This window comes from Vombatus ursinus, unplaced genomic scaffold (genome assembly GCF_900497805.2).
Source record: "Vombatus ursinus unplaced genomic scaffold, bare-nosed wombat genome assembly UNPS02009205.1, whole genome shotgun sequence".
Taxonomy (NCBI): Eukaryota; Metazoa; Chordata; class Mammalia; order Diprotodontia; family Vombatidae; genus Vombatus; species Vombatus ursinus.
The window spans coordinates 12,877,233-12,887,895 of record NW_020948983.1 but is presented as its reverse complement, the minus strand read 5'-3'; the positions used below and the strand labels follow the sequence as shown (position 1 = coordinate 12,887,895).

General features: G+C 33.5%; 1 pseudogene; it reads left to right on the top strand.

Annotated features, from left to right (window-relative positions):
* The first annotated feature begins 231 nt into the window (after positions 1-231).
* Positions 232-1,788, top strand: LOC114035481 (annotated as a pseudogene).
* The last annotated feature ends 8,875 nt before the right edge of the window (positions 1,789-10,663 follow it).

Here is a 10,663-nt window from a genome sequence, read left to right as displayed (position 1 = left end):
ACATTATCATTCAGGACAGAGAGCCAGAAGAAGAGAATGACTTGAAAAACATTTATAAGCAAAATCTCAAAGAAAAGAAATGCAGTTTGGGGTCAAGTCTAACCAGAATTCTTAGAAGATTTTTTTAAGCAGTTAAAATTTATTTGAACTACAGAATGGGCTGCTGAGCTGAGGATCTTCCAGGCTACTTCTCTTGCTTGCACTCACTTATTCCTCTGCCACTCCCCAACCATGTTAGCCATGTAGGTGCTCAACCCCAAAGGCAAGGTTGTTGGCACCCAAGTGGTGGTGGCCTTGAATATCAGCAAGTCTGCGATTATAGGATATGCTGAGGACCAACTTAGGGCCTAAGAGCATTATAAAGCTACTTGTTTCTGGTGCTGGAAACATCAGGCTTACCAAAGACAGCAATGTGCTAGTGTATGAGATACAAAATTTATACCCAACATCCTTCTTGATAGCAAAATAGCTATAGCCCCAAATGACGTCATGCATGATGGCATTACTTTGAATGTTCTCACCATTGGAAAGCCACCAAAACAGGTGGCTTTCTACATCTCTGAAGTCTATACCCTGGAATAATAATAGAAGGATTTGAAGTTGCAAAGCCAAAAGCACTTGAAGTTTTAGATCAAGTCAAAATATGCAAGAAAATAGAGAAATACTTGTCAATGTGAACAGAATATCTCTGTACACTAAAGGTAATGATGACCAAGCGGGTGTATTGACAGAGGCAATGGTAGTTTGGTAGTCAGAAATCTAGGTGAACTTGTTGATCTTTTCATGATAAAGATTATGGAGCTAAAACTGACACAATGTTGATCAAAGGACTGGTTTTGGACCGTGGTGCCCAATATCCTGATACGATGAAAAGAGTAGAAGATATCTTATTTAAAATGCATCATTATAATATTTTTAAAAAGTGAATTCTGAATTTTTTTAACAGAAATATAGAGAAAAAAGAAAGTAATAAAAGCATAAAGGAGATTCATTGAAAATAAAGTTAAGCAAAGTAAAGTAACAGAACTGAGAAGAAAAGTGTGTGGTATTTAGGCAAACAATTTGTTATTATTACTCAAAAGGGAATAGGCTCATTTTCTCTTGATGCTTTTGCAAATGAAAGTATAGTAGTCTTCCACAGAACAAAAAGAAGAAATACAGAGAAGCTGACTCTTGCACATGGTGGGATAGCTATGAATTTTCCTGATGACCTAAAACCTGAGTTTTGGGGACATGTAGGACTTGACTATGAATCACTATTAGGAGAAGATAAATTCTTCTCTGAGAAATGTGGCAAGACTGGAACTGTCATATCGTTGATCAAAGGACTGAATAAGCACATGCTCACACAGATCAAGGATGCAGTTAGTGATGGTCTCTGAGCTATCAAAATTGCTATTGAAGTTGGTTGTGAAGTTCCTGGTTTTAGAGTGGAAGTAGCCATAGATGAAGCAATCATTAAACTTAAGCCTAATATAAAAAAGAAGGGTCCATCTTGGAGTCCAAACTTTTGCTGATGCATTGTTCCATGTTCCCAAGGTTGTTGTTCAGGACTCTAGTTTTGACTTTCAGGAAACTCTAGTTAAAATACCAGCTGAACATTCAAAATCAGGAAAACTTGTAGGTATTGAGTTGAAGACAGCTGAGTTGGTTATTGCAACTAAGGTTGGTATCTAGGATAACTATTGTATTAAGGAACAGCTTCTTCGATCTTGCCCTGTAATTGCCACTAACTATCTCCTGGTTGATGAGATCATGTGACCTGGAATGTTTTCTCTGAAAAGTTGAATTGAATCACAGTTCCATTGTAATTAACTACATATAGAACTTCAAAATGTCAGATAGTAGAGTTTTTATTCCTAGCCTCCAAAAGATTTTCAAAAGAATAATTGTTTTTCTCACTGTAGCAGTAAATGTGAAATTATTGGCATCTTTTCAAATGTAAAGTCCTAAAATTAATTACAAATTAATTTTTAATTGCACTAAAGTATATGATTATGGCTTCAGTTTTTTAATCCATCCTCAAAAAAAAAAACTCAATGAAGATGCTAGAAGTAAAAAGTTGAGAGCTATAAAAGTAGGATTTGGAAAGTGAGTTTTAACAGCTTGGAACAAAAGGCACAAAATGCTACCCAACAAAAAAAAAACCCTGAAAGTTATAATTGACTAAATAGAAGCTAATTACTTTATGAGACAAAAAGAAATGTTGAAACAAAGTAAAAATTATTAAAAAAAAACAGAAGGAAATGTAAGTTATCTCATAATAAAAAATCTGAACTGGGGAAAAAAAGATCAAAGAAAGATGATTTAAGACTCACTGGACCATAAGAAAATCAGAGAGAGAGAGAGAGAGAGGGAGAGAGAGAGAGACAGAGACAGAGACAGAGAAACTCAATAATGCAAGAAGTAATAAAAGAAAAGCAGCCATATCTCTTTAAAAAATAGAAATAAAGTCATTTCCTGACAGAATCCCTAAAACAAAAACTCTTAGAAATATTATAGTCAAAAGTACAGAGCTTCCAGATCAAAGAAAAAATGCTGCAATTAGTCAGAAAGTAATAATCAAATACCAAAGAGCCACATTTAGGAACACAGAGGGTTTAGCCACAACCACTATGAAGAAGCAGAGAACTTAGAATACAATATTTCCAAAGGCAGAAGATACAGCATCCAACAACAACAACAATAACAACAAAAAATAACTTACCTATAAAAACTTAGAATCCTACATGGGAAAAAATGAAATTTAATAAATTAGGGGAATTCTAAGCATTCTTGATAAAAAGAGCAGAGTTGAGCAGAAACTTTGAAATAGAAATCAGAAGTCAAGAGAAGTATACAAAGGTAAACATAAGAGAACAACCACAGGGAATTAAATAATAAAACTGTTTACATTCTAATATTGGGGGGATGGTACATACTTCTTAATACTCTATTATCATCAGGCCTTATAGCAAGAGTCTAAATTAGAGGTCTTGAAGGTGTTATGTTTTAATGATCTTAAAAGAAGAAGAGAAAGGTAGAAGAGGCACATAGTAGAGAGGAGAAAGAGAAAGGATGAAGAAAACTATTTCACATAACTGGGATACACAAGTAGAAGTCTATACAAACAAGGAGAAAAGGGTGTGATGGATCTGATAGCACCTGAACTTCAGTCTCATTTGAATTTTTCAAAAGAAGAATAAAATGCAGACCTGCAGTCAGATATGGAAATACATTTCACTTCTAATTAAATACCAAAATAGAAATACTTAAAAGAAGAGATAAATAAATCAGAAGAAAATAAGTGAGTTAACAAATAAAAGTAAGAGCTTCCCTCTCCCTTTAAAAAACAGATAAACCACTTGCTAACTTTATTTAAAGAAGAAAGACTGAAACAAAATTACCAGTATCAAAAATGAAAAAGGTGAATTCATAACTAATGAAGAAATAAAAGAAATCATTAGGAACTGTTTTATCCAATTATATGCCAGTAAAAATGGCAATCTAAATGAAATAGATGAATATTTATGGAAATATAAAATGTTCAAATTAATGAAACAAGAAATAGAGAACTTAAATAACCCAATTATATAAAAATAAATTTAAGAATACATAAATGAACTCCCAAAGGGGGGAAAAACATGATCATGTATATCAGGAAGCAAGTTTTATCACATATTTAAAGAATGATTAATTTGAATGCTATGTTGACTATTTGAAAAAAAATAGGAAAAGTACAGTCTTATTAAATTCCTTTTATTGTATAAATATGGTCGTGATACAAAACCAAAGAGATTCTAAACAAAGAAAGAAAACTATAAATCAATATACTTAAAGAATATTAAAGTAACATCTGTTTCAAGTATCGGCAAGGAGACTACAGAAACTTATTACAAAGATTATACACTCTGACCAAGTCGAATCTAGGAGCCAAGAAGGTGGAATAGAAGAACCACTCACTTGAACTCTCCCAACATTCCCCTCTAAGCAACTTTAAAATAACACCTCAAATTGAATTCTAGAGTAAAAAACCAACAAAAGGTCAGGGTGAGAAATTCTTCCAGCCCAAGACAACTTAGGAGGTTAGAAGGAGAGATCTGTTACATGGGGGTTGAAACTGGCCAAGAGCCCTCTTGGATGCAACACCAGTGGTGGGACTAGATGGTGACAAAAAGTAGCAGTAGGGGCAGCTAGGTGGCACAGTAGATGGAGCTCTGGCCTTGGAGTCAGGAGGACCTGAGTTCAAATCTGACCTCAGACACTTGACACTTAACTAGCTGTGTGACCTTGGGCAAGTCACTTAACCTTGATTGCCTAGCCTAAATAAAACAAAAAACAAACAAACAACAAAAAACAAAAAACCAAAAAAACAGCAGCTTCAGGAACTTGCAAGCCAGGGACAGTAAGGGGACCAGACAATTGGTCAGAAAGAGATTACAGGGGACCCCTGTGCTGGCATTGAACACAGGACCAGATACTGTTTGACAAATCCATTGCCTATACTTACTACTGGGTCACAGTTCAAGGGCAGAGAGGGTCATTTTTGGTCAAGAAGGAAGTAGGAGCTTTGAAGAACAATATCACTTCTAGTCTTAAAGGAACAGAGGTCCTGAGGAATAATATCACTTCTGGTGATGGAAGGAATAGAAACCTTGAGAAGTAGTATTGATTACAATCCAAAAGGATCAGGGGCCCTCCCTTGGTAAGGACCTGAGCAGTGACCACCCCTTCTTCAGATCACACTACCTGGGAAGCACTGAAAAGTTCCAAACTCCTGGAACTAGCTCTGAAACCAGCAGTGCTAAAAAGCCTGAAGCTTGAGACAGTACCTCTTCCTTTATCTCCCCTCCCCTGTCAGAAACAGAGCCCAATTTTAACATAAAGTTCAAAGTCAAAAAATAGTCTGGGAAAATGAGCAAACAATAAAAAAGAACCTAACTATAAAAAGGTACTATGGTAATAGGAAATATAGAGACAAAACTCAAAGAAGACAATGATCTTGAAACACCTACAAGCAAAGCCTCAAAGGGAAAACAAGTAAATGGACCCAAGTCCAACAAGAACTCCTGGAAGAGCTAAATGTGGTTTTTAAAAATCAAATAAGAGTGGTAGAGGAAAATTGAATAATGAAATAACAGCAAAGGAAGAAAAATATGAAAGGACAATTGATAGCTTGGTAAAAGAAAGACAAAAAGTACTGAAGAAAGCAACACTTTAAAAAACAGAATTGGACAAATGGAAAAAGAGGCAGAAAATTCACCTTTGAAAATAATTCATTAATAATTAGAATTGCAAATGGAAGCTAATGGTTCCATGAGATATCATAAAATAATAAAATAAAATCAGAAGAATAATGAAAAAAAAAGAAAATGTGAATTGTCTCATCAGAAAACAACTGACCTGGAAAATAGATTGAGAAGAGATAATTTAAGAATTACTGGGCTACCTGAAAGCCATGATCAAAGAGAGCAGAGGCATTATATTTCAAGAAATTATCAAGGAAAACTGCCCTGATGACCTAGAAAGAGGGTAAAATAGAAATTAAAAGAATCCACTGATCACCACCTAAAAGAGATTCCAAAATGAAAATTTGCAGGAGTATTATAGCCAAATTTTAAAGTTCCCAAGTCAAAGAGAAAATACTTCAAGCAGCCAGAAAGAAATAATTCAAATATCATAGTGACACAATTAGGATGACAAAAGATTTAGGAGCTTCCCTGGAAGGCAAAAGACGTATGATTACAACCAAGAACAAACTACTCAGAAAGACTGAGTATAGTTCTTCAAGGGAAAACATGGATTTTTAATTAAATAAAGGACTTGCAAGCATTCCTGATGAAAAGATCAGAAATGAATAGAAAATTTGAAATTCAAGTACATGACTCACAAGAACCATTAAATGGTAAATATTAAGGAGAAAATATAAGAGTTTCAATAAAGTTAAATTGTTTTCAATACTATATGAGAAGATGACACATGTAACTCCTAAGACTTGTATCATTAGAGAGGTTAAAAGGATTTTACATAGGCAGAGGACATGGGAGTGAGCTAATTATTTTGGGATGATGTAAAAAAAAAATGGATGAGTGAGAAAGAGGGATGCCCTGGGAGAAGGGATAATAGGGAGGAATAATGGAGAAACTTATCTCACATAAAAGAGAAGCATATGGAAGAACTTTTACAGTGGAAAGGAGAGTGGGGAGACAATGATTGAAACTCACTCTCATCTAAGTTGGCTCAAAGAGGGGAAAATATGGATACACATTCAAATGGGTATACACATTTATCTTATCCAATAGGAAAGTAGGAGGGGAAGAAGAAAAGAGAAAAGAGGAATGATAAAAGGGAGGGAAGATAAAAGAAGGCAGTGGTGAGAAGCAAAAGACATTAGAGGAGGAACTGGATAAAAAAGAAAGAAGGATAAAGAGAGGAAAATAAGATATAGGAAAATGTGCAATTAGTAATCATAACTGTGAGTGTAAATGGGATGAATTTACCCATAAAACTGAAGTGAAGGGCTGAATGGATTAGAAACCAGAATTCAACAATATATTGTTTGCAAGAAACCCTCTTAAAACAGAGACACACACAGAGTTAAAATAAGGGGCTAGAGCAGGATCTATTATGCTTCAGTTAAAGGAAAAAAAAGTTAGGGATAGCAATCATGATCTCAGATAAAGGGAAAGCAAAGATAGACCTAATTAAAAGAGATAAGTAAGGAAAATACATCTTGCTAAAAGATATCATTGACAATGAACTAATAACTATATTAAACATATATGTATTAAGTGGCATAGCATCTACATTTGTAGAAGAAAATCTAAATGAATTATAGGAGGATACAAACAGCAAAACTATACCAGTGGGGCCCTCTAATTTCCCCTCTCAGAGTTAGATGAATCTAACCATGAAATAAGTAAGAAATAAGTTAAGGAGATGAATAGAATCTTAGAAAAGTTACACATGATAGACCTCTGAGGAAAATTGAATGGGAATAGAAAGGATTATACCTTTTTCTCAGCCGTACATGGGACCTTCACAAAAATTGACTGGAGATTAGGCATAAAATATCACAACCAAATGCAAAAAAGCAGAAATATTAAATGCACCCTTTTCAGACCAGCTATGGAATCAAAGATTAAAGATTTACTGCAACCTAAATAATCTAACCTAAAGAATGAATGAATCAAAGAACAAATCAAAGAAACACATCAATAATTTCATGACCACAATGAGACAGCATTCCAACATTTGTGAGATTCAGACAAAGCATTACTTAGGGGAAAACATATACCTTTAAGTGTGTACATCAGTGAAAGAGAGAAGGAGCAGATCAATAAATTGGGCATGCAACTAAAAAAATTGGAAAAAGAACAAATTAAATATTCCAATTAAAAAACAAAATGGAGATCTTGAAAACAAAAGGAAAGTTTAATAAAAAGAAAATAAAGAACAGTTGAACTAATTAACAAAACTAGGAGCTGGTCCTATAAAATAAAAGTAACATATATAAAACACTGTTTAATTTGATTTAAAAAAAAAGGTGACAGTGAAATTGCAAATATCAAAAATGAAAAGAGTGAATGTACCACCAATAAAGGTGAAATTAAAGCCATTATTAGGAGCTATTTTGCCCAATTATATGCTGGTAAAACTGGCACACTAGAACTTGTGGTTACAGGCAACCAGAAACCCTTCATGGATAAATACCAAAGCACAGACCAGGAGATCACTGACCACAACTATCCCCAAACCACACCATCTTGGAAGCACCAAAAACTTGCTGACCCTTAGAACTAGCTCTAAAAACAGCAGCACAGAAAAAGTCAGAAGCTTGGGACAACACCTCTCCACCCTAAGGTGAGCAGAACCCAACTTTATCATGAAGTTCAAAGTCAAGAAATAGTCTGGAAAAATAAGCAAACAATAACAAAAAAAAGAATTTGACTATAAAAAGCTATTTTGATGACAAGGAAGACCAGGACTCAAGGCCAAAAAGAATTCCTAGATGAGTTAAAGAAAGAAATATGAATGACAGAGAGAAAAATGGGAAAAGACATGAGAGGGATGCAAGAAAATTATGAAAAGAGAATTAATAGCTTTGTAAAAGAGGCACAAAAAATTGGAGAAAATAATGCCTTAATAAACAGAATTGTCCTAATGGTAAAAGAGGAACAAGAATTTCCTGAATAAAAGAACTCCTTAAAAAGCAGAATAGGCCAAATGGAAAAGGAGGTACAAAATTTCACTGAAGAAAAATCATTATTTAAAAGTTAGAATTGGGCAAGTGGAAGCTAATGACTCCATGAGATATAAAAAATAAAACAAAGTCAAAAGAATGAAAAAAACAGGAGGAAATATGAAGTATCTCATCTAAAAAATGACCTGGAAAATATATCAAGAAAAGATAATTTAAGAGTTACTGGACTTCCTTAAAGGTGTGATCAAAGAAAGATCCTAGATATTATAATTTTAAAAATTATCAAGGAAAACTGCCCTGATATCTTAGATCCAGACAGCAAAATTGAAATTGAAAAAACTTTACTGATCACCTTCTGAAAGAGATCACAAAATTAAAACTCCCAAAGAATGTTATGGCCAAATTCCAGAGTTTCCAGGTCAAAGAGAAGATACTTCAAGCAGCCAGAAAGAAACAATTTACATATTGTAGAACCACAGTCAGGATCACACAAGATTTAGTTAGGCTTCCACTTTAAAGGACTGAAGGCTAGCTTTTTTGTGGTGGAAAAGTATTGGAAATTGAGGGAATGCTCATCAATTGGAGAGATACACACAAGGTAAAGGTAAGGGGATGGAGCAGAATTTATTATGCTTCAGTTGAAGCAAAGAAAGCTGGGGTAGCAAGCATGATCTTAGACAAAACAATAGAAAAATTAAATCAAATTAAAAGAGGTAAGGAAGCAAACTATATCTTGCTCAAAGGTACCATAAACAATGGAGCCATATCAATATTAAACATATGCACCAAATGGTATAGCATCTAAATTTTTGAAGAAGTTGAATGAGTTACAGGAGGAAATAGATAATAAAACTGTACCAGTGGGGGACCTTAACTTTCCCCTCTCAGAACTAGATAAATCTAACCAAAAATAAACAAGAAAGAACGGTGAATAAAATTCTGAAAAAGTTAGATATGACAGGAGAAAACTGAATGGCAATAGAAATGAATATACTTTTTTCTCAGTAATACATGGTGCCTACACAAAAATTGAACATGCATTAGGACATAAAAACCTTACAACCAAATGCAGAAAAGCAGAAATAGTAAATGCATCCCTTTCAGATCATAATGCAATAAAAAAATACATTAATAATGGACAATGGAAAGAGAGATTAAAATTAATTGGAGATTAAATAATCTAATCCTAAAAAATAAATGGGTCAAAGAACAAATCATAGAAACAATTAATAATTTCACTAAAGAAAATTACAACAATGAGACAACCTACCAAAATGTATGGGATGCAGCCAAAGTGATACTTAGGGTGAAAATTATATCTCTAATTGCTTACATGAATAAAATAGAGAAAAACAGATCAGTGAATTGAGCATGCAACTAAAAAAAACTAGAAAAAAACAAATTAAAAATTCCCAATTATATACCAAATTGGAAATACTGAAAACCAAAGGAGAGATTGAAAGTAAGAAAGCCCTTGAACTAATAAAACTGGAAGCTGGTTTTATGGTGGGAAAACAATAAAATAGATAAACCATTGGTTAATTTGATTTAAAAAAGGAAAGAAGAAAACCAAATTACTAGTATCATAAATGAAAGGAGTGAATTCACCACCAATATAGAGGAAATTAAAACAATTGTTAGGAGCTATTTTATCTGATTATATGCCAATAAATTTGACAATCTAAATGAAATGGATGAATATCTACAAAAATATAAATTACCCAGATTAACAGAAGAAGAAATAAAATATTTAAATAACCCAATCTTAGTAAAAAGAAATTGAACAAGCCATCAATGAACTTCCTAAGATAACAACCTCAGTACTAGATGGATTCACAAGTAAATAGTACCAAACATTTAAAAAAGAATTAATCCCAATACTATATAAACTATTTAGAGAAATAGTTGAAATATGAGTCCTACCAAATTCCTTTTATGATGCAAATGTGGTGCTGATACCTAAACCATGAAGAGCCAAAACAGAGAAAGAAAATTATAAACTAATTTCCCTAATGAATATTGATGCAAAAAAATTTCAAACAAAACACTAGCAAAGAGATTACAGCAACATATCACAGAGATCATACACTATGGCCAGGTGGGATTTATACCAGGAATGCAGAGATGGTTCAATATTAGGAAAACTATCAGCATAATTGACCACATCAATAACAAAACTAACAGAAATCATATGACTATTTCAATAGATGCAGAAAAAGCCTTTGACAAAATACAGTACCCATTCCTATTAAAAACACTAGAAAGCATAGGAATAAATGGAGCTTACCTTAAAATGATAAGTAATATTTATCTAAAACCATCATTTGTATTATCTGTAATAGGGCTAAGCTAGAAGCCTTCCCATAATAAACAAGGGTGAATCAAAGATGCCTATTACCACTTCTATTAAATATTGCACTAGAAATGTTAGCTATAGCAATAAGAGAAGAAAAAGAGAGGAATTAGAATAGGCAATGAGGA